Source organism: Zingiber officinale, chromosome 2B (assembly GCF_018446385.1).
Source record: "Zingiber officinale cultivar Zhangliang chromosome 2B, Zo_v1.1, whole genome shotgun sequence".
NCBI lineage: Eukaryota > Viridiplantae > Streptophyta > Magnoliopsida > Zingiberales > Zingiberaceae > Zingiber > Zingiber officinale.
Window position 1 is genome coordinate 83,261,755 of NC_055989.1, and position 27,601 is coordinate 83,289,355.

General features: G+C 40.0%; 1 pseudogene; it reads left to right on the forward strand.

Moving 5' to 3' along the window:
* On the forward strand, nt 1–27,314 carry LOC122048394 (annotated as a pseudogene).
* The last annotated feature ends 287 nt before the right edge of the window (nt 27,315–27,601 follow it).

A 27,601-nucleotide genomic window follows, 5' to 3' on the forward strand; every position in this document is an offset into this window, starting at 1 on the left:
ATGCACTATTATTTCTCAATGATTGGTAACTCCATCCCCAAAAAAAAACAACAGGTTTGATATTTCAAACCTGCTCTTAAAATAAAAATCTCAACCTTATCTCTCCACTCATTAGAGCTTTTTTGTTGAATTTTTTTATTTTTACAAACCTTTTAAAAAACTTACATTGGAAATGCCCTAAGAGAACTTGAATCATCCAGTAAGAAGTATACACACTTCTTTTTTTTTTAGCTTGCACACTTCATCATCTTGAATTGCATTATCTTTTTTTTTTTCTCGTTTTTGAAGTTTCTTTGTTTATAATTCATGTTTCTGTTTCCTTTAGGCTTCTCTCGCAGCTGCTAGAGCAGATAATTTCTACTATCCTCCAGAATGGGATCCCAAAAAGGTATTTTTCTGTAAAAAATGTATTATGTCTGAAAGTTGTTTTTATAAGGCTTGTTATTGTCTGGTAATATTGGTGACTCATATTTTTATTCTTGTGCTTTCAGGGTTCCTTGAACAAATTCCAAGGGCAGCATCCTTTGAGAGAAAGGGCAAGAAAGATAGACCAAGGAATTTTGATTATAAGGTACAAGATCATGCACAAAACAATAATATTAAAATTCATGACACATTTTGCATACATTTTATTTTGTTTGATAAATTACAGGTCCACTATCTCATTATGCTATGAAAATTTTCTGAATGAATAGCCCATTGATTAGAGCCGTCAATTTGGGTTGGGCCCGTCGGGTTGGCCCGCCTCGCCAAACAATTTAAGCGGGTTGGGTTGGAATTTTATCAATCCAAGTCCGCCGTGGGCCGACCCGCCTAGGCCCGCGACCCGCGCGGGTCGGCCTGCTCGGACTTGGGTTGGCCCGCGGGTTGAAAAACACATGTAAACTAAGTTTTAAGTCAATTTATTATCTTTCTTTGTTATAATTTTGAAATAAAAATAGTACTTTTCATCCAACATAAGTACTCGTTTGTATTCATTTATATTTAAAATACATGTTTATGTATACATTTAATTGTAGAAAACTTTTTCGAAGTAAAAGGTTGAAGATATAAAATATTTTTATTTTTTTTAAAAATTTTTGATGGGCCCGCGGGTTGGCCCGCAAAACCCGCAACCCGCCTTAGAATGGGTTGGGTTGAAAATTTCCCAACCCGCCAAGTTGGCGAGTTGGCCCGCCCCGCCCCGCCAAATGGTTAGCCCGCCATGGGCCGACCCGCCCCGCCACGGGTTGACCCGTCTGACAGCTCTACCATTGATAGTTTCCTGCCGCTGTGCTTCATAATCAATAATATGCATTTTTTTAAGTTGGTGAGGTGGAATTGAATTGCACGGATTCAATTCTCAGTACATATGATGGAAGGTTATTACAATAATAACAACAACTAAATCTTATCCCCAGTGACGAATCAAGGAATTCAATCATAGAGGGGCGGCTGCAATCTTGAGTACGGCGAATTTTTTTTGAACAATTAATAACTTCTATGTAATTAAAAAAATATTTTTTAAATAACTAGGCATACAGGAGAAAAAAGTACAATATCATGAAAAAAACTCATATAATAATATTAAAATATGAAAGTAGTCTACTAACGAATACGTGATAATTGCATTCTTCGAGACTCTATGTTCTGAAAACGCTGTAAAATTGGCTCATTGTCGACAGTATTAAAAACATCTTTCTCGATATAGACTACTAAACTATCATTCATCCATTCATCTCCAATCCTGTTTCGCAAATCTGTTTTGACAATATTCATTGTCGAAAACACTCTTTCAACGGTTGCAGTAGCAACTGGAAGAAGTAAGGCTAGCTCAATCATCCGATAAACCAAAGGAAACACACGGTTCTTCATTGTTTTAATCATTTTCTTTGCAAGAGCTCCTAAATCTTAAATGCCTTCAAACCGTTCATCTGATCTGACGTCATCAATATATCTTTCAAGCTCTTGTTCAACCAACATACGCTCATTCCAAGAAAACTCATCCTCATAAAAATGAGCCAGATGCACTAACTTCTGTACATCAAATCTAGAGAACGAGTTCCTAGGATCAAGGCATGACATATAAATCAACAAATCTGTAGTTGTTTCAGAGAAACGACTATCCATCTCCTGTAGAATAATATCGATAACCTACAATTTAAAAAATCAAACAACAAAAGTAAAAATTAATAAATATGTTACTGTTTAAAAGAATTTAATTGATGGTAAACAAAAAAAGAATTATGAAATTACCTTACAAAAGATTTCAACATGGTAGTAGTGATAAAAATTAACATTTTTCCCATCTCTCTTCAAACGACTACGGCTGTTGATGTTATCTGTCATATTAATTATTTCAATGGAATGAGTGTTACAAAATTTCTTCACATCCTCAAGTAAAATATCCCATCCAGAATCTCTCAACTTTTGTAATTTGCATTTCACATTATTGATCAAACGCATCGCATTCACAATATTTTAATCTTTCTCTTGTAGAACGGTTGACAAATGATTTGTGATTGCCAGTATATGTTTCATCAATAGTAGAATAAACACAAATTCATACCTCTCCATTCTTTCAACCAAAGTTCTACTTAAACCCTTAGAAGAACGATCACCATCATCAATCAAATTTTGAAGAACCTCTATAACAGATGACCACATTTGTTCAATACGACATAAAGTTGAATGATGAGACCCCCATCGTGTATCTCCAGGTCTAGCTAGACTAGTTTCTTAGTTTAGTCCTCTACCAGAACTAATCTCTCCTCTTTCAAGAAGTTTAACTTTTCTGTCATGTTCAAGATATCGAAGTTTGTCGGCCCTTTTGCAAGATGATGCAGATATGTGTTGGTGCAATATCCCTTAGGTCAAGGTTGACTGAGTTGACCAAGCTTGAGTCTTGGTCATAGTTTCGATGTTTGACAATACATGTAGACACATGGACAATGCAGGTGCAGTTGTTCATATGGGGAGATTCTGATCAGGGACTGATCAGTATGAATGAAGAAGAGTCAAGTAGGTCAAAAGTGACCGGATACCTGACTGGAAAGTCCTAGTGAGTGAAGCTAGGCAGAAGGAAATCCTGGTGAGTGAAGTCAGGTGAAAGTCCTAGTGAGTGAAGCTAGGCAGATAGAAAGTCCTAGTGAGTGAAGCTAAGGCAGAATGGAAAACCCTGGTGAGTGAAGCCAGGTGAAAGTCCTAGTGAGTGAAGCTAGGCAGATGGAAAACCCTAGTGAGTGAAGCTAGGTGAAAGCCCTGGTGAGTGAAGCCAGGCAAGGGAAAATCCAGATGGATCAAGGATGATCGGACATCTGGTGTTGGGAAGTCCAAGTAGGTCAAATGATTGACTGGATACTTGGCACGAAGAAATCCAGATGGGTCAAGGTTAACCAGACATCTAGTGGAAGTCCAAGTGGGTCAAAGGGTTTGACCGGACACTTGGTGGGGAGTTCTGGCAGGTCAAGGGAGTGACCAGATGCTAGGTATGATGTACCAACAGGTCAAGGTTGACCGGATATTGGTTTGAGAGGCTTGGGACTTGGTTTTGGGCAAAAACCAAGAGCTGGATCGATCAGTGGATCGATCCAGGCCTTTCCTAGCGAACAGAGAGCCTCTGGATCGATCCACTGATCGATCCAGAGGTCCCAATCGATCAGTGGATCGATTGAGACGCTGCTGCTTCGCGCGATAAGCGCTGGATCGATCCGTGGATCGATCCAGGTGTTTTTCCAGAGCACAAAGGCGCTCTGGATCGATCCGTGGATCGATCCAAAGCCTCCCCGATTGATTGGGAATAATCGAATCGATCGGGATCCGACCATTGCGTCGTATTTGAGCCGCAGGCGAGCGTTGTCTTCGGCATCTCTTCACCGATTCATTTCAGATTTTCACTAGCTTCTCCACAGCTCTTCTCAAGCTCGAGATCGCCAGTTCTTGAAGGCTTTTGGAGGTTCTTCCAAGTCAAGAGGCGGATCAAAGCAAGAAGAAGAAACTAGGGTTAGGGTTTTTGCTCTCATTGTAAGCTTGTATTTCATTACCTTTCCCTTTCTTCTTGTATTGAGTCTTGTAGGGCTTCTCCGCCCTTGGTAGTTACCATAAAGGAGAGTTTTATTAGTGGAGGGTGTGTGTGTAGGTGTGGATCCTTGGACTAGTCACCTCTTGTGAGGTGGATACCAAGTAAACCAACCTTGTTAGCGTTGTGTGGTTTGTTTCTGTATTTTCCGCTGCACATCTTGAAGAAACAAGCAACGACGAGCATCTAGCACGCGACGAGCTATTCACCCCCCTCTAGCTACTTTTCGGTCCCAACAAGTGGTATCAGAGCGAGGCCGCTCTTCACCGGAATCATCGCCGGAAGGGTCAAGCATAACAAGAAGAGCTAGAGGGTGAAGAAGTTGAAGCAAAATTGTCAAAGTCAAAGAAATTCAAAAGCTCAACTTCTACAATAGAATTCCGAGATGGGCTCGGATTCGACACGAGGGTGGCTCCACCATACACTTCCACGAGCTTCGATTCTTGGAAATCGAGAATCGAAAATTTTCTTATGATGGAGATAGAGCAATGATTTGCTCTTATGGAAGGTTTCAAGACTCCAACAAATTCAAAGGGCAAAGTTCTCAAGAGGAGTAAGTGGAGCCAAGAGCAAGTTCAAAGATGCGAGGCCAATGACAAAGTGACCAAGATTTTGGTCAATTTATTGCCAAGCACCATCCTTTGCAAAATTAGAGAATTTGAAGATGCAAAGGAATTATGGAGTAAATTGGCCAAGCTTCATGAAGAGATCCCCTCCACTGTACAAGAGCAAGAAGAATCCAGAGAGGGTGACTCTTTGGAGCAAGACCAAGAGGAGGACTCCGAAGTTGAGAGATGCTCAACTTCCGAAGAAGAGGAAGTCCAAGAAGCTTCATCCTCAAAGGAGTGCAATCAAAAGAGCAAGGAAGGAGCATATTCCTTGTTTCATGTACAAGAGGATGAAGAAGAAGGTGAAGCCTCCACTTCTAGGATTGAGGGGGAGCAATCTTCCTTGACACCGGAGCAAGAGCAAGAAGAATCCTCCACATCCGGGTCAAGAGAAGATGAGGATGAAGAAGCCTCCACCTCCGCAAGTCAAGCAAAATCGAATGGAGGAATATCTTCGGATCAAGAGGAAGCTTCTACCTCCTGATCAAAAAGAGAAGATGCCACCCCTACAAGCAAAGGTATAAACATTTCAATTAATAATAAAAATCATATCATATGCTTTGAATGTAGGGAACATGGGCATTACAAAAGTAAATGCCCTAATTTGGTCAAGAAGAAGGGTCAAATGACACAAAAGGGCAAGGAGAAGCCCAAGGAGACCACCCCCGGGACAAAGAAGAGCAAGGAGCACATTGTGTGCTTCTTGTGTCAACAAAAAGGGCATTACCGAAGTCAATGCCCCAAGGGGAAGAAGATGGTCAAGGCTCAAGGAGGCACTAATCAAGGGGGAGCCTCCAAGGTAAAGAAGAAGGTAACATTTATTGAGCCTACCCCTTTACGTTATGGTAAAAAGCATGATAGTTCTAATTTTTATCATTTTAATGCAATTTACCATAAGAATAGAAAGCATGAGGGCATTAAGGAAAAGCATGTGGCCCTACATGCCAAGACTACCCAACCTAAGGTTAGGAAGGTAGATAGACATTTGGGCAAGAACACTAAGGATAATAGATACAAGCCCAAGAATAAAAATGCTCATGGATCAAATGAAAAATCAAATACTAAGGACTTAGTGAGGGAAAATCAAGTCTTGAGGTCAAGACTTGATAAATTAGAAAAGACCCTAAAAAGATTGGAAAATATCCTATTAGGGCAAAATGGGCATAACCTAGGTTTAGGGGTACAAAGGTCATCTAATGGTCATAGAGGTTTGGGATACAAACCCAAGACTAAAAAGGATGTGCCTAGTTATCATAGAGTTCCATATAGTTATGGAACAAACCCTAAGTCTAGAGGTCAAGTCAAGGATACAAGGGAAGATATCCCTAGGAGTATCTTTGCAACCAAAGTGACTAAGACTTCTAAGAAGTCTAAGAAAGTCACTAACAAGGTCACAAGGGAGGCTATCCCTAGAGTTGACCTAGAAAATGTGATCAAGGCTTCTAAGAAGCCCAACAAGGTCACTAGGAAGGTATCTAGGGAAGTTATCCCTAGTGAGTACCTAGAGCATCCAAGGAGCACCAATAGGTGTTGGGTTCCTAGGAGCATTTTCTCTACCCCATAGATGGGTTAGAGAGTGTCAACTCCGATTAGAAGGGTAGTTAACCCAACTTTGAAGAAATTGACACTCAAGGAGCATTTTCAAGGTTTTGGTTAACCTTTGAAAATGAAATGGAATTATTATTTACTCTTTGAAAGAGTAAAATGTGCCTAATGGTGGAAAAATTGATTTTATCTTTAATGGCATAAATTGGGAAAACCTAGAGAAATACCAAGTTAGGATTTTGGTATTCTCTTAGAAATTTAAGGCAATCCGGGCCTTGATTTACGTGTTTACTCTTGAGAAAAAATGGAATATGCCAACATTTGAGGATATGCTTAATTTTTAAGTGGCATAAACAAATCAAGAGAAATAGAAATGCCAATTTAGGTTTTGGCACTTCTTTGAAGCATTTGGGACAATCTAGGTTTAACGTTTTAAGTTAAAACAAGTGGAAATAGCTAAGTGGTTAAGGATACTTAGATAGGAAATCTAGGTATATTTTATTTATGCTAAACCTTGCCATGATTGCTTGCCCATCATATTATTGGGCCGATGTGCCCGCTAGAGGGGGGGTTGAATAGCGTCTCACCAAAATCGATGGCTTCCTACGTATTCGTTAGTTGCACAGCGGAATAATACGAAACTAAATACGAATATGAAAGCTAAAAGACAAAGAAAGGAAATGCAAACCAATGCACGTCAATGTAACGTGGTTCGGAGATAACTTGCTCCTACTCCACGGCTGTCCGTAAGGTGGACGATCCCGATCCTTCGGTGGATTAACCCCCGGCAAACTCCGGCTACTCAAGCAACTCCTTGTGGGTGGAGAAACCTCACCACAACACCAACCAAGAACACTTGGACACAAGAGAACCTTGAGCACGTTTGGTGACTACTAATTAGGCTTTAACCAAGTCTAATTTCGTCACCTTGGCCGACCATCCCAAGCTCCTTCTTATAGAGCTTGCTACTACAAAATGAACCTAAGGTATTACTTTGGGAGCAACACTTCAATAAGTATTGTCATATATCAAATTTTAGAAAAAACATGCAATACTTTCAAATAAGTGTTGCATTATAATTAAAATGCAATACATTTTTTTTAGAAATGTTCCGCTTGTTATTATAAAATTAAAAGTATTGTAATATATAAATACATAAGTTATAATTATAACCCTAAGTTTGTTTTCTCCCCTCCCGATTTCTTTCCACCTTGATTCCTCTTCCTCTTTCCCCGATTCATCACCGCCGCCTCCCTCTCGCATCGCCCTCTCGTCACCGGCCGAGTGAGAACCGTCGCCGCCCTATCTCTTCCGCTTCACTCCATACCCTAGCCTCCCAATCCACCGGAGCCGACCACTCTCTCGCGCGGATCTGTTGTCCTTCTCGTTCGAGCGTCTCTGCAATCGTAACCACCATGAACACGAAACATTGTTGTGCTCGCTTCTATCTTGCCACCGCGAGCAGATCTCGACGCTCACCGTCGCCAAAGCTGTCGCCATTGTTCCAACGGAGCAGATGCCCCTTCTCATATTTATACGACTACAACACTAGTCCATGGCCGACCACCTACAGCTGTAATCCTCTTCGTAGCCACCCTAGCCATTCCACAGTTGCTGCCATCTCCGTTGATATTCCGTTTTGGGTTGTCATCTTGTTTGTTAGGGTTTTTGGAATCATTCACTAAGATGGATTCGGTATCTCTGAACCAGGTTCTGAAGTTTGATTATTTGTTTAAGTTGTTGCTTATTAGCGATTCTAGCGTTGTTAAAAGCAATTATCTTCTCAGATTCACTTCAGACTCCTTCGAAGATATTTTCCCTACAATTGGTGCGCTTTCGATTCTTGCCTCTGATCCTTTTCCCTCTTTGATAATTAATGAAAAATCGAGTCTTTTTTAGCCTTTTATCCTGGAATGGGATAAAATTTATTGTTGTTGCATTGACATTTTGCTATTGCATTCATTGTTTGTCAATATATATAGAGACTATGTGACATCACTTTACAACAATTCCCCTCTTTCTTGAGGATTTATTCATTATCAAAACTAGGATTGCTAATGTTGTTTGCTTGTTGGAGTGGACAAAAGTTTCACATGAATAGAGTTGGAAAGTAGAGACATTTTGAAAAAAAATATCTTGGTTTTCTAAATAATTTGTCTTCAATCTTTGTGGTATGTATTCACTTTGATAAATTTTAATAAATTGTATTTCAAATATTATACTTGCTCTTTGTTTGAATCAAAGAATCTGCTCAGCTATCTTTTGCACGATTTGGTTAATTTATTTTCTTAGTTGAATTTGCACTTAAGAATCCTTCTGTCTATATTATGTAGGTGTTGATTTTATAGTAGAGATTGTCAAACATTGGGGGTAAAATGTTAAAGCTTGCAGTTTGGGATACAGGTAAAACTACTCATTGTTGGTGTCATGACAATCATTTCTAATTTTCCTCTAGTATGTTCAGTTGCTATCAGTTTGACATTTAGTAACACTTCCTTGAGAAAAAATAACAATTCTTTTGATTTTGAGAAACTCCTTAATTGACTTACTTTACCAAGAAAATAGACATTGAAATACCAACTGGTATTGAATGAGTCCTTTACCATAAAAAAGTTGATTCAAATCATTTGCAACAAGAAGGAATGAAAGTGAGTGGGACTTACTATGGCCAAAGTAACACATGGTGTTGAGATGGCTAGTAGGCATCTTGAAAAATCATGATTTGTACTTGAAGAAGCCACTAAGAACTTTTGTGTTATGCAGAAATTGGATTCATGCTTTCCTACAATAATTGATTGCACTTATTAAGAGTATAGTCTAATACCATGATTGCAAGTTAAATATCATGTAGATTGCACAAAGCCAGAGTTGTTGTTCAGGACTTAGCTATTTAATATGGGTAAAAACCTCACTAATTCAACCACCACTAAAAGACACGTGTATATGGCAAATAGCTAAGTATCCAGATGAGTAAAGAATTGATTCATTAGTTCTCGTTTGATTATTTCTTGTTTGAAATATGTATTCATTTCATATATAGATTCTAAATAACATTGTGTTTTGATAGACTTATTTTCAATGAGTAAAGAATTGACTTATTTTTCTCGTTTGATTTTCTTTGACAAAACATGCAATGCAGCAAGCTTGTCAAGCTTGTCAGGAAAATAAATGGAGTTGGAGGGACTGGATGTAGTGTCATCAAAAGAAGATGAACTGATATATGCTTTTCTAAACAAAATGCAGTTGGAGGAACCTAATGTTTTAAGTGTATTTGTAAATACTGAAAGAACTTTTTTTTTTCTAGGTTGAGCTCCATGTAAGTTCTCCCTTCCTTTATTTAGTTAAAGGTTTTTCCTGTTCTTATAGTCTTGAGTTGTTGATTTTTTTTTAAAAAAATTCTTAATAGCCTGTTATTGGTTTTAATATGTGCAATACTAATGTACAGTTTAATAATGATTTGCTTATCTTTCTGGCCTTTTATTGGACCTGTATCTAAAGACACTTCGGATGATTTTATTATTTATGTGTAGTCTGTTCTATAGGTGTGGATGGTTAACCAAATTGATATGGTTTTTTGATTTGTTTGTGTTTCAATAATTTATTCTCAAGATTAAACTGGTAATCATATTTATCAATTTATTTATGTGGCTCTCCCATTTTCTTTTTCAAGATTCAATTGATGACCAGAATTGATTTGGATGTGTGAATATGTTGAGTAGCTTTACTGGTTAAAGATCTTTCTTGAAACTGAACAAGTATATTTATTTTCATTGGTAGAACTGAATTATTTCTTTATATATTCTTTATGTTGTGTAGCTTTACTAATTAATGTGTTGTGTTGTTTTTTGTTTTCATGCTGGCAGGAAAAATTTAGATGTCTTTTTTGGTGGGCACATTCAATGTATGGACGAATACCTTTTGGGGGATTAGTGAAGTCGACCACACATTGCGACCACACATTGCCATTTGTTGGCTTTTTGTAAATGTGTAGTTGCCTTTTTTTTAGGGATTCATGAAGGTATTAATTGATGACTTTTGTATAATGTTTTAGTTGGCTATATATTTTTAGATGTCAGTTGTTAGGTTTTTGTAAAATTCTTAAGCAGAATATAGTGTGGTATAACTTTTGTAATACAATGATTATATTTTGAATAATCTATTTTGTACAAATGTGTTTGAATGGATAATAAAATTGCATTATCAATAATATATTGGCGTAAAAATAAGTGTTGCTATTAATGGGTAAAAGTGTTATATTTTAAAAATAAAATGCAAATATAAGTGTTGCATGTGAACTAAGAGGTGAAAATTTAATAAAAAGTTATGCATTTAATGAAAAAAGTGTTGCATTATTGGGTTAAAAAAATTATAAAAAGTGTTGCTAATAATAGTAAAAAGTGTTGAAATTGCTTAAGAGTAACAAAAAAATAAGTGTTGCTATTGGAAGAAAAAAGTGTTGCATATAGAGAGGCGTTACCTTTGCTATATATCACGACAGTTCAAGAAAGTGTTGCATAAAATGACAAAAGCGTTGCATTATATCTAATATGACAGGACTTGATAAGATAGAATGAAAAACGTTACCTTAGGCATTATGCAACATTTATATGGCCAAAAACAACACTTTAGGGGTGATTTCTTAGCCTTAATTTGTAGTAGAACAAATCAGTAAGCTGATTTTTCCGTTACCAGTCGACTGGTCCTTGCACCAGTCGACTGGTGTCAGCCCAACGACTCTCTCAACGGCTCTCTACAATGCACCAGTCGACTGCTACAGTCACCAGTCGACTGCTACAGTGACGCTACAGTACTGCTACAGTAAACCCTAATTCTAGGATTTTACTTCGAGTACATTCACTCAGTACTCGTTCTCGCCCGACCAACCTAGACCTAGCCTTCTAGCCTCCTCCATCAGTCTTGCGTCCCTCGGATGCCTCCCCATCCTTCACGTCTTGCCTTCTGGAGCTTCCATCAGCTTTGTCATTGTTGTCGGGTCTTCCTTTGCCAAGAGGTCGCGCCTCCGGGACTTCATCCATTGCCAAGCCACACTTGGACTTACGTTGCCAAGACTACATGCTTGGACTTACATCGCCAAGACTCATCCTTGAACTTTCCTCCTTTGCCAAGATCACACTTGGACTTACGTTGCCAAGACTACATGCTTGGACTTACACCGCCAAGGCTCACCCTTGGACTTTCCTTGTTGTACCTGTATCCTGCACACTCACAATGCATATCAAATACAACAATAAACCTAACTTAAACCTTTGCCCAAATATCAAAACTTAGGGTACCTAGATTGCTCCAACACATATGTCATGACATCATGTGTATTTTGCATTCATTCCTTTTATTGTGAAAAATACAAAAATACCATGTCATGTCATACATACATCATGTAGCTATAGGACTCTTTCTTTTGAAAGATATGTTATATTGATGTATGTCATAACATTAATCATGCATTTAGTTTGATTTCCTTAAAATTAAGGACAAATGTTTTACCAACAAATGGTATAAACAAATGGCATTTATATACAAGTTATACCAATAAGTGGTATATCAACAAGTGGCATACCAACAAGTGGTATTTATACACAAGTGGTATACACAAGTGGAATCAACAAGTAACATCCTTGGTGGATGTTCACCACTCAAAATGCCTAAATAGAGATGCATGATCCCTAGATTAGGGCAAAACCAAATTTACATCTCACAAAGGCCTATAAGATGACTTGTATGTATTTTAGTGCACATTAGATACAAGTGAGATGTTAAGATGATGAACAAAACTCAAGATGCTGATTTAGTGCATTCTTTAGAGTTTTAGGTTCATCAAAACACATAGTTATGTGTTTTCCCATCATTGGGAAAGCTAATGTACAAGTCATGTGCATTTAGCCCAAGGAAAATGGTGGGATATTGGTTTTGAAAGATGTTTTAAAAATGCTTTTGGAAAATCTTGGTGAAGTCTATCTTTTGATAGTAATCACCATTGAATAGTTAAACACAAACTTGAAGAATACGCTAAAGTTTTAGCAAGTTTTCAAGCTTGTGTCAATCTTTGAAAATATGATGTATTTTCATAGAAAACTATTTTTCCATGATAAAGTATACCCTAAACAATGTCTACACGAAATTTCATGATTTTTGAATTTTTTTAGAATTTTCTAGGGGCCTCTGAAGGTGACTGAAATCATTTTTCAGCAACTATCAGACCTCAATCAATCCACCGATCGATTGAGGGTCTCAATCGATCAGTGGATCGATTGGGAGCAAGCTTCTCGCGAACAGAAGCTTGCTGGATCGATCAGCCGATCGATCCACAAGGCTTGAATCGATCAGTGGATCGATTCAGCAAGGTTCAATAGATTGGAACCCAACTCCAATCGATCCAAGGTGCTGATGGATAAATGAAGGGTATGAGACCTTCATTTGGGTCATTAGACCATGTTAATGCTCCAGGGCGAGCATTGGTTGAAAATGAAGGGAATGTGTCCTTCATTATCGTGTTGGTCACAACGAGTGAAGTTGTGAACAACGATGAGCAACTCTTCAGGGGGAGAGTTTTCAACATTGAGGCACGGGTTGATGTGTGCTCAAAGATGGGTTGATGTGTGCCAATAGGGGGAGAATGTGTGGTTTAAGTTAGACCTTCATTACCTATGGGGGAGGTCATAGGGGGAGAATGAAGGGAACCAACATTCATACTTTGGCATGAATGGAGTTAAGGTTATGGGATTAGCTTAACTCATTACCTATGGGGGAGGTCATAGGGGGAGAATGAAGGGAACCAACATTCATACTTTGGCATGAATGGAGTTAAGGCTATGAGATTATCTTAACTCAGAATGGTCCAAACTTGAAGGTATTGTCAAACATCAAAAAGGGGGAGATTGTTGGTGCAATATCCCTTAGGTCAAGGTTGACTGAGTTGACCAAGCTTGAGTCTTGGTCATAGTTTCGATGTTTGATAATACATGTAGACACATGGACAATGCAGGTGCAGTTGTTCATATGGGGAGATTCTGATCAGGGACTGATCAGTATGAATGAAGAAGAGTCAAGTAGGTCAAAAGTGACCGGATACCTGACTGGAAAGTCCTAGTGAGTGAAGCTAGGCAGAAGGAAATCCTGGTGAGTGAAGCCAGGTGAAAGTCCTAGTGAGTGAAGCTAGGCAGATAGAAAGTCCTAATGAGTGAAGCTAGGCAGAAGGAAATCCTGGTGAGTGAAGCCAGGTGAAAGTCCTAGTGAGTGAAGCTAGGCAGATGGAAAACCCTAGTGAGTGAAGCTAGGTGAAAGCCCTGGTGAGTGAAGCCAGGCAAGGGAAAATCCAGATGGATCAAGGATGATCGGACATCTGGTGTTGGGAAGTCCAAGTAGGTCAAAGGATTGACTGGATACTTGGCACGAAGAAATCCAGATGGGTCAAGGTTAACCAGACATCTGGTGGAAGTCCAAGTGGGTCAAAGGGTTTGATCGGACACTTGGTGGGGAGTTCTGGCAGGTCAAGGGAGTGACCAGATGCTAGGTATGATGTACCAAGTAGTCAAGGTTGACCGGATATTGGTTTGAGAGGCTTGGGACTTGGATCGATCCAGGAGCTGGATCGATCAGTGGATCGATCCAGGCCTTTCCTAGCGAACAGAGAGCCTCTGGATCGATCAGTGGATCGATCCAGAGGTCCCAATCGATCAGTGGATCGATTGAGACGCTGCTGCTTCGCGCGATAAGCGCTGGATCGATCCATGCGTTTTTCCAGAGCACAGAGGCGCTCTGGATCGATCCGTGGATCGATCCAAAGCCTCCCCGATCGATTGGGAATAATCGAATCGATCGGGATCCGACCGTTGCGTCGTATTTGAGCCGCAGGTGAGCGTTGTCTTCGACATCTCTTCACCGATTCATTTCAGATTTTCACTAGCTTCTCCACAGCTCTTCTCAAGCTCGAGATCGCCAGTTCTTGAAGGCTCTTGGAGGTTCTTCCAAGTCAAGAGGCGGATCAAAGCAAGAAGAAGAAACTAGGGTTAGGGTTTTTGCTCTCATTGTAAGCTTGTATTTCATTACCTTTCCCTTTATTCTTGTATTGAGTCTTGTAGAGCTTCTCCGCCCTTGGTAGTTACCATAAAGGAGAGTTTTATTAGTGGAGGGTGTGTGTGTAGGTGTGGATCCTTGGACTAGTCACCTCTTGTGAGGTGGATACCAAGTAAACCAACCTTGTTAGCGTTGTGTGGTTTGTTTTTGTATTTTCCGCTGTACATCTTGAAGAAACAAGCAACGATGAGTATCTAGCACGCGACGAGCTATTCACCCCCCTCTAGCTACTTTTCGGTCCCAACAATATGTTCACAATCGAACCAACAATCCACATGAAATCACAAACATATTGATTTGCTTGAGCAACAGCTACAACAACTAGCTGGAGTTGATGAGCAAAACAATGAACATACAATGCATACGGATTTTCTTTCATTATCAGTGACTTTAAGCCATTAAATTCTCCAGACATATTTGAAGCACTATCATATCCTTGACCCCTCAATCTCGCCACTGACAAACCATACTTAGCAAATAAATGTTGGTGCAATATCCCTCAGGTCAAGGCTGACCTGGTTGACCAAGCTTGAGTCTTGATTTCAGTTTCGGTGTTTGACAATACAAGGTTGATTGAAGAAGAGTCAAGTAGGTCAAGGAGTGACCAGATACTTGACTGGGAAGTCCTAACTGGGATGTTAGGCAGAAAGAAAGTCCTGGTGAGTGAAGCCAGGCAGAGGAGAAGTCCTAGTGAGTGAAGCTAGGCAGATTGGAAGTCCTGGTGTGTGAAGCTAGGCAGATTGGGCATTTGGTGAAAGTCCAAGTAGGTCAAAGGATTGACTAGATACTTGGCACGGAGAAATCCAGATGTGTCAAGGTTGACCAGACATCTGGTGAAAGTCCAAGTAGGTCAAAGGAGTGACCAGATACTTGGCATGATGAAGAAAAGTCCAAGTGGGTCTAAGAGGTTGACCAGACACTTGGTGAGGGAGTCCTAGCAGGTCAAGGGTGACCAGATGCTAGGCATGATGAACCAACAGGTCAAGGCTGACCAAATGTTGGTTTGGGAGGTTTGGGACTTGGTTTTGGATAAAAACCAGTAGCCGGACCGATCAGCCAATCGATTGGCTGGAGCCCAATCGATCGACCGATCGATTGGTGCGTCCCTGCGACAAGCCTTCGTCCCAATCGATCAATGGATCGATTGGGAGGCAGTCGCGAGCACACAGTAGCCTTCTGGATCGATCAATGGATCGATCCAGAGGTCCCAATCGATCCACTGTGCTGTATGTCGCGATAAGCCCTGGATCGATCTACCGATCGATCCAGGCCAATTTCCAGAGCACAGAGGCGCTCTGGATCGATCCGTGGATCGATCCAAAGCCTCCCCGATCGATTGGGAGCAATCCAATCGATCAGGATTCGACCGTTAGCGTCGATTTAAGCCGCAGGCGTTCATTTCCTTCGATATTGCTTCCATGACAAACCTCAGATCTTCACCAGCGACTCCACAGAGCTCTCCACGCCAGTTCTTGAAGTTCTTGGAAGTTCTTCCAAGTCAAGAGGCGGATTTATTGCAAGAGGAAGAAAGCTAGGGTTAGGATTTTCTTGTACTAATTGTAAGCTTTGTGCTTGTATTCTGTATCCTTTCCCCTTCTTCTTGTAGTGTGAACTTGTAGGGCTTCTCCGCCTTCGGTAGTTACCGAAAAGGAGGGTTTTATTAGTGGAGGGTGCGTGAGTAGGTGTGGATCCTTGGACTAGTCACCTCTTGTGAGGTGGATACCAAGTAAACCAACCTTGTTAGCGTTGTGTGGTTTGTTTCTTGTGTTTCCGCTGTGCATCTTTGAAGAAACAAGCAACGCCAACCACGAAGCACGCGACGAGCTATTCACCCCCCCTCTAACTACTTTTCGGTCCCAACAAGTGGTATCAAAGCAAGGCCGCTCTTCACCGGAATCATCGCCGGAAGGGGCAAACATAACAAGAAGAGCTAGAGGGTGAAGAAGTTGGAGCAAAATTATCAAAGTCAAAGAACTCAAGAAGCTTAACTTCAAGATGCAATTCCAAGATGGACTTGGATTTGACAGGAGGGTGGCTCCACCATACACATCTACAAGCTTCGATTTTTGGAAATCAAGGATCGAAAACTTCTTAATGGTGGAGATAGAGCAATGGTTTGCTCTCATGGAAGGTTTTGAAGCTCCCACAAATTCCAAGGGCAAAGTACTCAAGAGGAGCAAGTGGAGTCAAGACCAAATCCAAAGATGTGAGGCCAATGACAAAGTGACCAAACTTTTGGTCAATTTATTGCCGAGCAACATCTTGGAGAAAATAGGAGAATTTGAAGATGCCAAAGAGCTATGGAGCAAATTGGCAAAGATTCATGAGATCCCCTCCACTGTACAAGATTAAGAAGAATCCAAAGAGGGTAACTCATTGGATCAAGACCAAGAGGAGGAAGACTCCAAAGTTGAGAGATGCTCAACTTCCGAAGAAGAGGAAGTCCAAGAAGCTTCATCCTCAAAGGAGTGCAATCAAAAGAGCAAGGAAGGAGTATATTCCTTGTTTCATGTACAAGAGGATGAAGAAGAAGGTGAAGTCTCCACCTCTAGGATTGAGGGGGAGCAATCTTTGTTGACACCGGAACAAGAGCAAGAAGAATCCTCCACATCCGGATCAAGAGAAGAAGAGGATGATGTGGCTTCTACCTCCGCGAGTCAAGTCAAATCTAATGGAGGAGCATCACTATCGGATCAAGAGGAAGCCTCTACATCCACATCACATGGAAGATCAAGTGTCATCCCTACATGTGAAGGTAAAACAATTTCAATTAATAAAAATCATATTATATGCTTTGAATGTAGGGAAAAAGGGCACTACAGAAGTAAATGCCCTAAATTGGCCAAGAAGAAGGGCCAAATGGCACAAAAGGGCAAGGAGAAGCCCAAGGAGACCATCCCCGGGACAAAGAAGAGCAAGGAGCACATTGTGTGCTTCTCCTGCAATCAAAAGGAGCATTACCGAAGTCAATGCCCTAAGGAGAGGAAGATGGTCAAGGCTCATGGAGGAAGCTCAAGTCAAGGGGGAGCCTCCAAGGTAAAAAGAAAGGTAACCTTCATTGAGCCTACCTCTTTAAATTATGATAAAAAGCATGATAGTTCTAACTTATATCATTTTAATGCTATTTACCATGAAAATAGGAAGCATGATAGCGTTAAGGAAAAACATATAGCTTTTCATGCTAAAACTACTACACCTAAGGCTAGGAATATAGGTAAAAATCTAGGCAAGAACACTAAAGGTTTTAGTTATAGGCCTAGAAATAAAAATGCTCATGGGTTTAATGAAAAACCAAAATCTAAGGACTTAATGGTAGAAAATCAAGTCTTGAGGTCGAGGCTTGATAAATTGGAAAAGACCCTAAAAAGGATGGAAAATATCCTAAAAGGGCAATGAGCATAGCCTAGGTCTAGGAGCACAAAGGTCATCCAATAACCATAGAGGTTTGGGATACAAACCCAAGGCTAAGAAGGATGTGCCCTCTTACCATAGGGTTCCATATAGCTATGGAACAAACCCTAGGTCTAGTGGTCAAGTCAAGAATACTAGGGAGGTCATCTCTAAGAGTATTTTTGCAACAAATGTGACTAAGACTTCTAAGAAGTCTAAGAAAGTCACAAACAAGGTCACAAGGGAAGCAATCCCTAGCGTTGACCTAGAAAAGGTGACCAAGACTTCTAAGAAGCCTAACAAGGTCACTAGGAAGATATCTAGGGAAGTTATCCCTAGTGAATACCTAGAGCATCCAAGGAGCACCAATAGGTTTTGGGTTCCTAGGAGCATCTTCTCTACCCCATAGATGGGTTAGAGAGTGTCAACTCTAAGAAGAAGGGTAGTTAATCCAACTTTGAAGAAATTGACACTCAAGGAGCATTTTCAAGGTTATTATTAACCTTTGAAAATGAAATGGATTTATGGCTACTCCTTGAAAGAGTAAAATGTGCCAAAATTTGAGAAGTATTGATTTTAATCTTAAATGGCACATATTGGGAAAATCACAAGAACTACCAAGTTGGAATTTTGGTATGTTCTTAGGAAATTAAAGGCAATTTAAGCCTTAATTTAAAGTGCTACTCTTGTGAAAAAAATGAAATATGCCAACAATTTGAGGAATATGCTTGATTTCAATTGGCATAAATTAATTAAGAGAATTAGAAATGCAAATTTAGGTTTTGACATTTTCTTGAAGCACTTTGGGCAATCTAGGGTAGAACTTAAGGATTAGTTAAGGTTTAAGGATACTTAGATAGGCAATCTAGGTATAGTGTATTTATGCTAAACCTTGCCATGATTGTTTGCCCATTTTATGCCATGACATCATGTTTATTTTTGCATTCATTCCTTAAGATGAAAAACACAAAAATATCATGTCACGACATACATACATCATGTAGTTATAGGAATTTTCTATTGAAAATTATTTCTTTTTGATGTATGTCATAACACTATCATGCATTATGTTTATTTCCTTAAAAGCAAGGACAAATGGCATTTATCAACAAGTGTTTTCAACAAGTGTTTTCAACAAGTGGTATTAACAAGTAACATCCTAAGTGGATGTTCAATATCCACAAAATGCCTAGATAGATATGCATGATCCCTAGATTAGGGCAAAACCAAACTTTGCATCTCACAAAGACCAATAAGATGACTTGTATGTGTTTTTGTGCAATTTAGATACAAGTGAGATGTTAGGATGATGAACAAAACTCAAGATGTTGATTTAGTGCATTCTTTTGAGTTTTGAATTCATCAAAACACATAGTTATGTGTTTTCCCATCATTGGGAAAGCTAATGTACAAGTCATGTGCATTAAGCTCAAGGAACATGATGGGATATTGGTTTTGAAAAGGTTTTTAAAATGATTTTGGAAAACCTTGGCGAAGGCTATCTCTTGATATTAATCACCATTGAATAGTTAGACACAAACTTGAAGAAAACACTAAAGTTTATGCAAGTTTTCAAGTTTGTGTCAATATTTGAAAATATGATGTATGTTCATAGAAAACTATTTTTTCATGATAAATTATACCCTAAATAATGTCTACACAAATTTTCACGATTTTTGGATTTTTGTAGAATTTTCTAGGGGTTTCTGAAGTTGACTGAAATGGAATTTCAGCAACTATCAGAGCTCCAATCGATCAGTGGATCGATTGAAGTTCCCCAATCGATCGGGAGATCGATTGAGGAAGGTTCTCCCGCGAGCAGAAACTCGCTGGATCGATCAGCCCATCGATCCAGGAAGTCTGAATCGATCAGTGGATCGATTCAGCCGGGTTCAATCGATTGGGACCACCTCCAATCGATCAAAAATGCTGATTTTGGCTGGGAAAGTCAGATTTCAGCATGTATGAACCATGATTAGTCTATGTAACCATTCCAAACCCCTGAAAATAAATTTGTATACATTGAAAGGGTGTTTTCATGTGGAAAACAAGGATGGATTGGTTAAGGAAGGCTAAGTTGAAGTTAAGGTTGAGGTTTGTTTCAAATTTTGAATATTTGAACCTCAAAACTTCTAAAATTGGGTTTTTTTAAAGTTTTAGGGATTCCAAGTCATTGTTGGTACAATGACAGAAGTTACCACCATGTCTTTAGGGGGAGAGACTCTTTAAAGACATGAAAATTATTTTTCATGAACCTTGGAAGGTGGTTAACCTTCCGTTAAGAACATGCTCAAGGTTGAGCGTTTGAACTTTAATGGGGAGTGGATATCCTCATTATTCGAGTAGTTTCAAGTGGATAATGCTCAAGGATAGACATTTGCCTACATTGAGGAAGAATGTAGGGTTAAGGATAAATGAAGGGTATGTGACCTTCATTTGGGTCATTGGACTTTGTTATTGCTCCAGGGCGAGCATTGTTGATGATGAAGGGAATGGGCCCTTCATTATCGTGTTGATCACAACGAGTGAAGTTGTGAACTGTGATGAGCAACTCTTCAGGGGGAGAGTTTTCAACATGGGGCATGGATTGACGTGTGCCCAAAAATGTGACATGGTTTGATGTGTGTCAATAGGGGGAGAATGAAAGGAAGTAAGTTAGACTTTCATTACCTAGAGGGAGTTTGCTCTCTTAGGGGGAGAATGAAGGGCTTAACTTATGTATTCATTACCTAGTGGCATGAAGAAGGTTTAGGCCTTGGGATTAGCCTAACTTACATATGGTATTGTAAGTGATAGTGATGGTATTGTCAAACATCAAAAAGGGGGAGATTGTTGGTGCAATATCCCTCAGGTCAAGGCTGACCTGGTTGACCAAGCTTGAGTCTTGGTTTCAGTTTCGGTGTTTGACAATACAAGGTTAATTGAAGAAGAGTCAAGTAGGTCAAGGAGTGACCAGATACTTGACTGGGAAGTCCTAACTGGGATGTTAGGCAGAAAGAAAGTCCTGGTGAGTGAAGCCAGGCAGAGGAGAAGTCCTAGTGAGTGAAGCTAGGCAGATTGGAAGTCCTGGTGAGTGAAGCCAGGCAGAGGAGAAGTCCTAGTGAGTGAAATTAGGCAGATTGGAAGTCCTAGTGAGTGAAGCTAGGCAGATTGGAAGTCCTGGTGAGTGAAGCCAGGCAGAGGAGAAGTCCTAGTGAGTGAAGTTAGGCAGATTGGAAGTCCTGGTGAGTGAAGCTAGGCAGATTGGGCATTTGGTGAAAGTCCAAGTAGGTCAAAGGATTGACTAGATACTTGGCACGGAGAAATCCAGATGGGTCAAGGTTGACCAGACGTCTGGTGAAAGTCCAAGTAGGTCAAAAGAGTGACCAGATACTTGGCATGATGAAGAAAAGTCCAAGTGGGTCTAAGAGGTTGACCGGACACTTGGTGAGGGAGTCCTAGCAGGTCAAGGGTGACCAGATGCTAGGCATGATGAACCAACAGGTCAAGGCTGACCAAATGTTGGTTTGGGAGGTTTGGGACTTGGTTTTGGATAAAAACCAGTAGCCGGATCGATCAGCCAATCGATTGGCTGGAGCCCAATCGATCGGCCGATCGATTGGTGCGTCCCTGCGACAAGCCTTCGTCCCAATCAATCAGTGGATCGATTGGGAGGCAGTCGCGAGCACACAGTAGCCTTCTGGATCGATCAATGGATCGATCCAGAGGTCCCAATCGATCAGTGGATCGATTGGGAAGGTGCTGTATGTCGCGATAAGCCCTGGATCGATCGACCGATCGATCCAGGCCAATTTTCAGAGCACAGAGGCGCTCTGGATCGATCCGTGGATCGATCCAAAGCCTCCTTGATCGATTGAGAGCAATCCAATCGATCGGGATTCGACCGTTAGCGTCGATTTAAGCCGCAGGCATTCATTTCCTTCGATATTGCTTCCACGACAAACCTCAGATCTTCACCAGCGACTCCACAGAGCTCTCCACGCCAGTTCTTGAAGTTCTTGGAAGTTCTTCCAAGTCAAGAGGCGGATTTATTGCAAGAGGAAGAAAGCTAGGGTTAGGATTTTCTTGTACTAATTGTAAGCTTTGTGCTTGTATTCTGTATCCTTTCCCCTTCTTCTTGTAGTGTGAACTTGTAGGGCTTCTCCGCCTTCGGTAGTTACCGAAAAGGAGGGTTTTATTAGTGGAGGGTGCATGAGTAGGTGTGGATCCTTGGACTAGTCACCTCTTGTGAGGTGGATACCAAGTAAACCAACCTTGTTAGCGTTGTGTGGTTTGTTTCTTGTGTTTCCGCTGCGCATCTTTGAAGAAACAAGCAACGCCAACCACGAAGCACGCGACGAGCTATTCACCCCCCCTCTAGCTACTTTTCGGTCCCAACAATAAAGAGTCGATTGCCTCCTTCAAACAAGCAGCTGTAGTTGTTGCAACATGAACTACGACCATAAATCGTTCAATCACCTCTCCATATTTGTTCACATATCTAATAACAACTGTCATTTGCTCTTTCACTGAACAGTCACGAGCCTCATCAAGTAGTAAAGTGAACCACCTATCTCCAAGATCAGCTAGAATAGCATTTGTGGTCTCAACTGCACAAGCATTCTCCAATTGCTTCTGAATTTTTGGGGCAATCATTTGATTATTTCCAGGTGAATTCATTCCAACAACTGCCACAACTTCTGGACACTCTGAGCTATACCATTTGAGCAATTCTAAAAAAATTCCTCTATTGGATGATGTCGAAGACTCATCATGTCCCCGAAAAGGCAATCCTTGTAACAACAAAAATCGAATTACTTTTAAAATGGAAGTCAAGCGTTTGCGATAAGAAACTTCAAGCTCATGTTTCCCTGATGAAAATGAATACTCCACACTTTGTCTTTGATTCTTGAAACCCTCAAACTGTATTCTTGCCTCATTGTGCGCACTACCAACTCCATCTACATGCTTATTGAATTTTTCAATTGCTTTTTTCCAATTTATGAAACCAGATCTCGTAAACACATCATCTCCTCCAAACCCTATATTACTAGGTCTAAAAAGATAACACCAGAAACAAAAGGCCGCATCCTTTGAAACACTATACTCCAACCAATCATGGTCTTTAAACCAAACCTCTCTGAAACATCTATTGTCTTTACCCATTTTTTTTCTTGGAAAATTATGGTCTCGAGGTTGACAAGAGCCCATAGCAACATATTCTTTTCGAATACGATCTCTAGCACCAACATCATACTCTTCAATCAATTTTTGTAAACCAGGATCAGCAACAATTTCTACTTCACTACTCAGATTTTCAATATTTTCAAATAAAATTTGCGGAGGAGGAGGAGGTGGTGGTGGTTGTGGTGCAGCAGTAGACTCTTCATCCGGAACACTAGACGATTCAATTGAACTCCTAGGCCTCTTTGCAAAATATTTCAACATTTTCTACAAATTATAATGTATGGGAAAAAATTATCAACATAAAGTAATGTGAACAATTTAACAATAACACAATTTAATTATTTAACATCATTCATCGATACAATTCTTTTAAAAAAATAAAATTAATTTAACATACATTATCAAGAAACAATCAAACAATTATTAATAAAATAAAATAAAATAAAATCCACACCTGAATGAAGGTCGAAGGCTTCACCTTTAGACTTTGGCACAAAAAGATGGATCAGGAAGGGTTCCTCCTTTGATCGGCAATCGGCAATCGGCAGAGAGAAAAAAGATTTGGGCGCTGGGTGCAGGGCTTTCAGCTTTGCTGTTTGGTTGGTCGTCGGCGATCGGCACTGCAGAGAGAAAAAATAAAGGGCAAGAAATATCACAAGGTTCAAGGTTTTGTGAGAGATAAATAAAAATATAAAAAATAAACGTTTCCAAATATAAAAAATAAACTGAGGAAACGTGTCAATTAAAAAAAGGGAGGAGGGATAAATAAAAATATAAAAATAAATCTTTATATATGCTTTATATAGGGAAACGTGTCAAGGTGATTCACAATTAAAAAAAACGAATTGGCTTTGACTCTTCGTTTTCTCCGTTTTTCGCTCGACGTTGCGTTTTTTCTCCGGTTGCTGCGGCCTGCAAGTGCCTGCACCCCGATTTTTTTTTTGTTCCACTGGCAAGGGGACATTGAGCTCTATCTCCTACTATATCATCATCTATACTTAAATAAATTTTATTTTATTTTATTGTTGTTAATCAAGTCTTTTTTGATCTTCCTCTTGTTCGTTTGATATGCGTATTTGTCATAGTTTTACATTATCTAATTGTATCATTTATTGGTCGTCTAAACGTGTCTCTCAAAATTTTTCCTTAATAGATGTAACTATGACTTTCTCTCTGGTACTCTCAATATGATGGAAGATTATTAAGGATAATTTAATCTCTTGGTCACAAATGCTACTCATATAACTTTTCTTTGTTTAACATGTGATTTCTGATTTCTTGCATTTCTCTATCTTATATATTTCTTTCTCCATTGAAGGCTATTCGTGTTTCGTTGAAAGTTTTGTCTATGTGATATACACTGGAGAATAACGTGCTTCAGAAAGTTTTCTACCATTCAGTCATTTTGGGCCATTCTTTTATGACATAATATCTAGGGGAGCCTAGTTCTAAGTTTCACATCAATATAGGATTCAAGCTTTAATGATGATTTATGTATACTATGTAGCCTTAGCTTGGAGGCTGATTTCCAAATAAAATACTGGCTATCCAACTTAAAAGAGAACATGGCTGATGCTCCTTCAGTGTTCTCTTGCTATCGGGATTCTACAACCCTACACAAATCCTCTTAGTTACCTAGTAGGGAAAGAAGACAATTTTGAATGATAGTAGCAAAATAAATCCATTCCTCTGTGTTTAGTTGGAGGGAACATTTGAGGCAAAAGTAATTTTTTTTTTACATTTTCATTAGGATGGAACCAAATGAAAGAAGTTGTAAGTTTGAGGTTTTTGCAATATTTCCAAGGTCCAACTAGCTTGCTTAATGGGTTAATGTGTGTTGATCATTGCCATATGCATTAGGAAATAGCATTGTGAATCAATGTCCTTTGTAAATTGAAGAATAGGCTATCAATATGTTTTTCTTTCTATTTATTGAAGGCCACAAGTTAATATAGCTAAGTAGACAATTGTGCAATCTGCATACCTTGGTTGAGAAAATATAATTTGGACATTCAAAAAAATCACAATGGGGCTTCTACAAATTTACTTTTGTTGTATCCCAAGTTAGTTTTACTTTAATTATCTTTGCAGGTTTGAGATGTCGTTTAATGTATGGTGATCCTGTCCGAGAGTTGAGTCGATGGACATTGGGGACGTGGCGCTCTCTGCTGACTCTGCGTAGACTCGGGGATGACGTGGTCTCCGGTGAACCTGCAACAAAACTGAGCCGGGAAGGGGATCCCCGCGACGACCCTCCAACGCTCAAGTCAGGCGAGGGGAAATCGAAACAGCACAATAAGGCCAAGAGCTACAGTAGATGAGAATGCATACCTCCGTCGAAGGTTGGGGGCCTTATATAGGGCTCCCCGGAGGCGCGTGCACGCTCTTCGAAGCGTGCACGCTCCTCAAAGCATACCTAGAAATGGTCGTGTCAGAAAAGTGCGCTTGACGTCATACCGCAACCGTTCGAGCATATCTCTGACGTGATAGTGAAAATTTTCACCGTACGATTCTTTGTCTAGTCCAGCCGTTGACCCTGCTATATGTCTCCTTTGTCCTTTTTTGCATCTTGTCTATTCCCGGGTCCGCCCAGGCGCCCAGGTGGTCGAACGCATAAGCGTGCCGAACCGAACGGGGGAGCCCCCCTAGTTGCTCAGACGGGTATACGTTCTTTAGTTGGTCCACAACTCAGCCGAGCGGACTAACCGCTCGGCGCAGCAATTCCTTGGTGGGCAGATTGAGCGTCGGAAGCCCGACCCATGGTCGAGCTATATTCACGCCGGCTCTGGCAACTCCTGGCCGATCGGACTTTAATCTGGTCGATCGGACTTTATATCTCTCTGCTCGGCGAAATCTTTAGGTTGGTTATGCCCTCCACGCGTCGTTGGCCATCGCCCATGTGAGCTCCTCCCTACGCTTACCACCGGGTCATATGGTGTGGTGGATGCAATCATGTTAGTAATTAGCCCTAAGAGTCAATCATGAGATGATTAGGCCTTTTGGTTACTAATTGAGTTAGACTCAAATGAACTCACTCATTGGATTGAGTTCAATCCGAATTAAACACATTGGATTAATGGGTTAGACTCAATCGGTTAGACTTATTAGGTTATTGGATTAATGGTTAATCCAATATAATAAATCCAACCCATTAAGAGGAATACAAAGAGACAAAAACCCTTGGTATTCATATGATGAATATAAATAGGTTTTTGGATTTATTTTTCATGAGATGAAGAAAAGGTGACTCTTGATCTCCCTCTTCCTCCTCCTCCATGGCCGAATCTTCAAGCTTGGCCGAACCATACTTCTTGCTAGCACAAGAAGATGGTTCTTCGTTCATGCGATGAACGAAGGATATGTTCGTGTGGATACCATAGAGCAAGGACGTTTGAATGCGCTGAGATCTGGATCCAAAGAAAAAGATTGTTGTCGGGATTGCGAAGGGCACGCAACAAAGATATAATCTTATAATGTAGTTTAGCATAGATTAGTTTATAGAAATTATTTTCTTCCCTTTCACATGGATCTGCTGGATAAGTGGATCTAATATTTTTCCGCGTCTTCTGGCGCGCTAGATCCCAACAAATCATATGATTGCCAAAGGTGTAAGTTTAATGCAGAGAAAAAGCAAGTGAGCAACTATTACTCAACTAAGGTAAGCTGTGAAGTGATCTTTTGACACTACCATTTTTCCAACGTTTCGAAACACTGACTAAAATTATAGAGTAATAGAAACAAAATAATATCTTGTTTATCTGCTGGTCTCAGTCTTATTTCTGCTGTTGTTTTTTCTGTTCGAGTGTTTGTAAGTTCTCTGCCAAATCCACATACGTCTGATTTGATATTGTCTTGTTTGTAGATATGGAGCTTTACTATGAAATCAGATTGCTGTCGACGTGAAATAGTAATACAGACAGATCCAAAGAACACTGAATATGTTATAATCAGCGGAGCACAATGGAAGACAGAAGATTATGACATCGAAGATGCAGAAACATTTGCCCTTCCAGCAGATGAAGTCAGAGGGAAGCTTTCTGATCCATCTTACTTTTTTATTTTTATTGTTTATCTAGATCGTGCAGATTCCTTCATGCATTATGTTCTAATTTCAGAATCAAAAGAGAAAGGTTGCAGAAGAAGAAGAAGAAGTTTCAAACAAGATAGGCATCGGCATCAGACTCCTTCGTCCCTCAATAGAAGATGCAGCTAGTGCAGCTGCTGTTATATTTGTTCCGAAATTCAACAAGAACAGCAAGGACAAGCAAGCAGCGATCAAGGCTTCATCTATCTTCTCAAACTCATCAACCTCTACATCAGGAAATAAGCGAACGGAGCTCGAGTCGAAGAGTAGAAAAATAAAAGTGACCACCGTATCTGCTTTAATTTGTTGTCGAGAAGAATAAAGCCTTTGAACCGGCAACAAGAAGCTGGGCTCAAAAAAAGAAATTGTTAGTTCCTGCTTCATTACTAGTTATGCTTTAGATAATATCTTATTTGTCGATCTTTGTTCATAGTTTTTGATGATGCTTCAGCTCGATATCAAGTTGTAAGTTTACTAAATTAGCTATAGTTGAATAAAATATGTTTGAGATCTTGTGTAAATGTTAGAAAAGTCTTTAAGGATTGTGTGTTGGAATATATTTTTCAGTGTAAACTATTTTTGGGCAAAAATAAAAAAGGACGCTCCTTTCTTAACGAATCGTCAAACAGACGTACCACTTTGATTTTTTATTTAAAG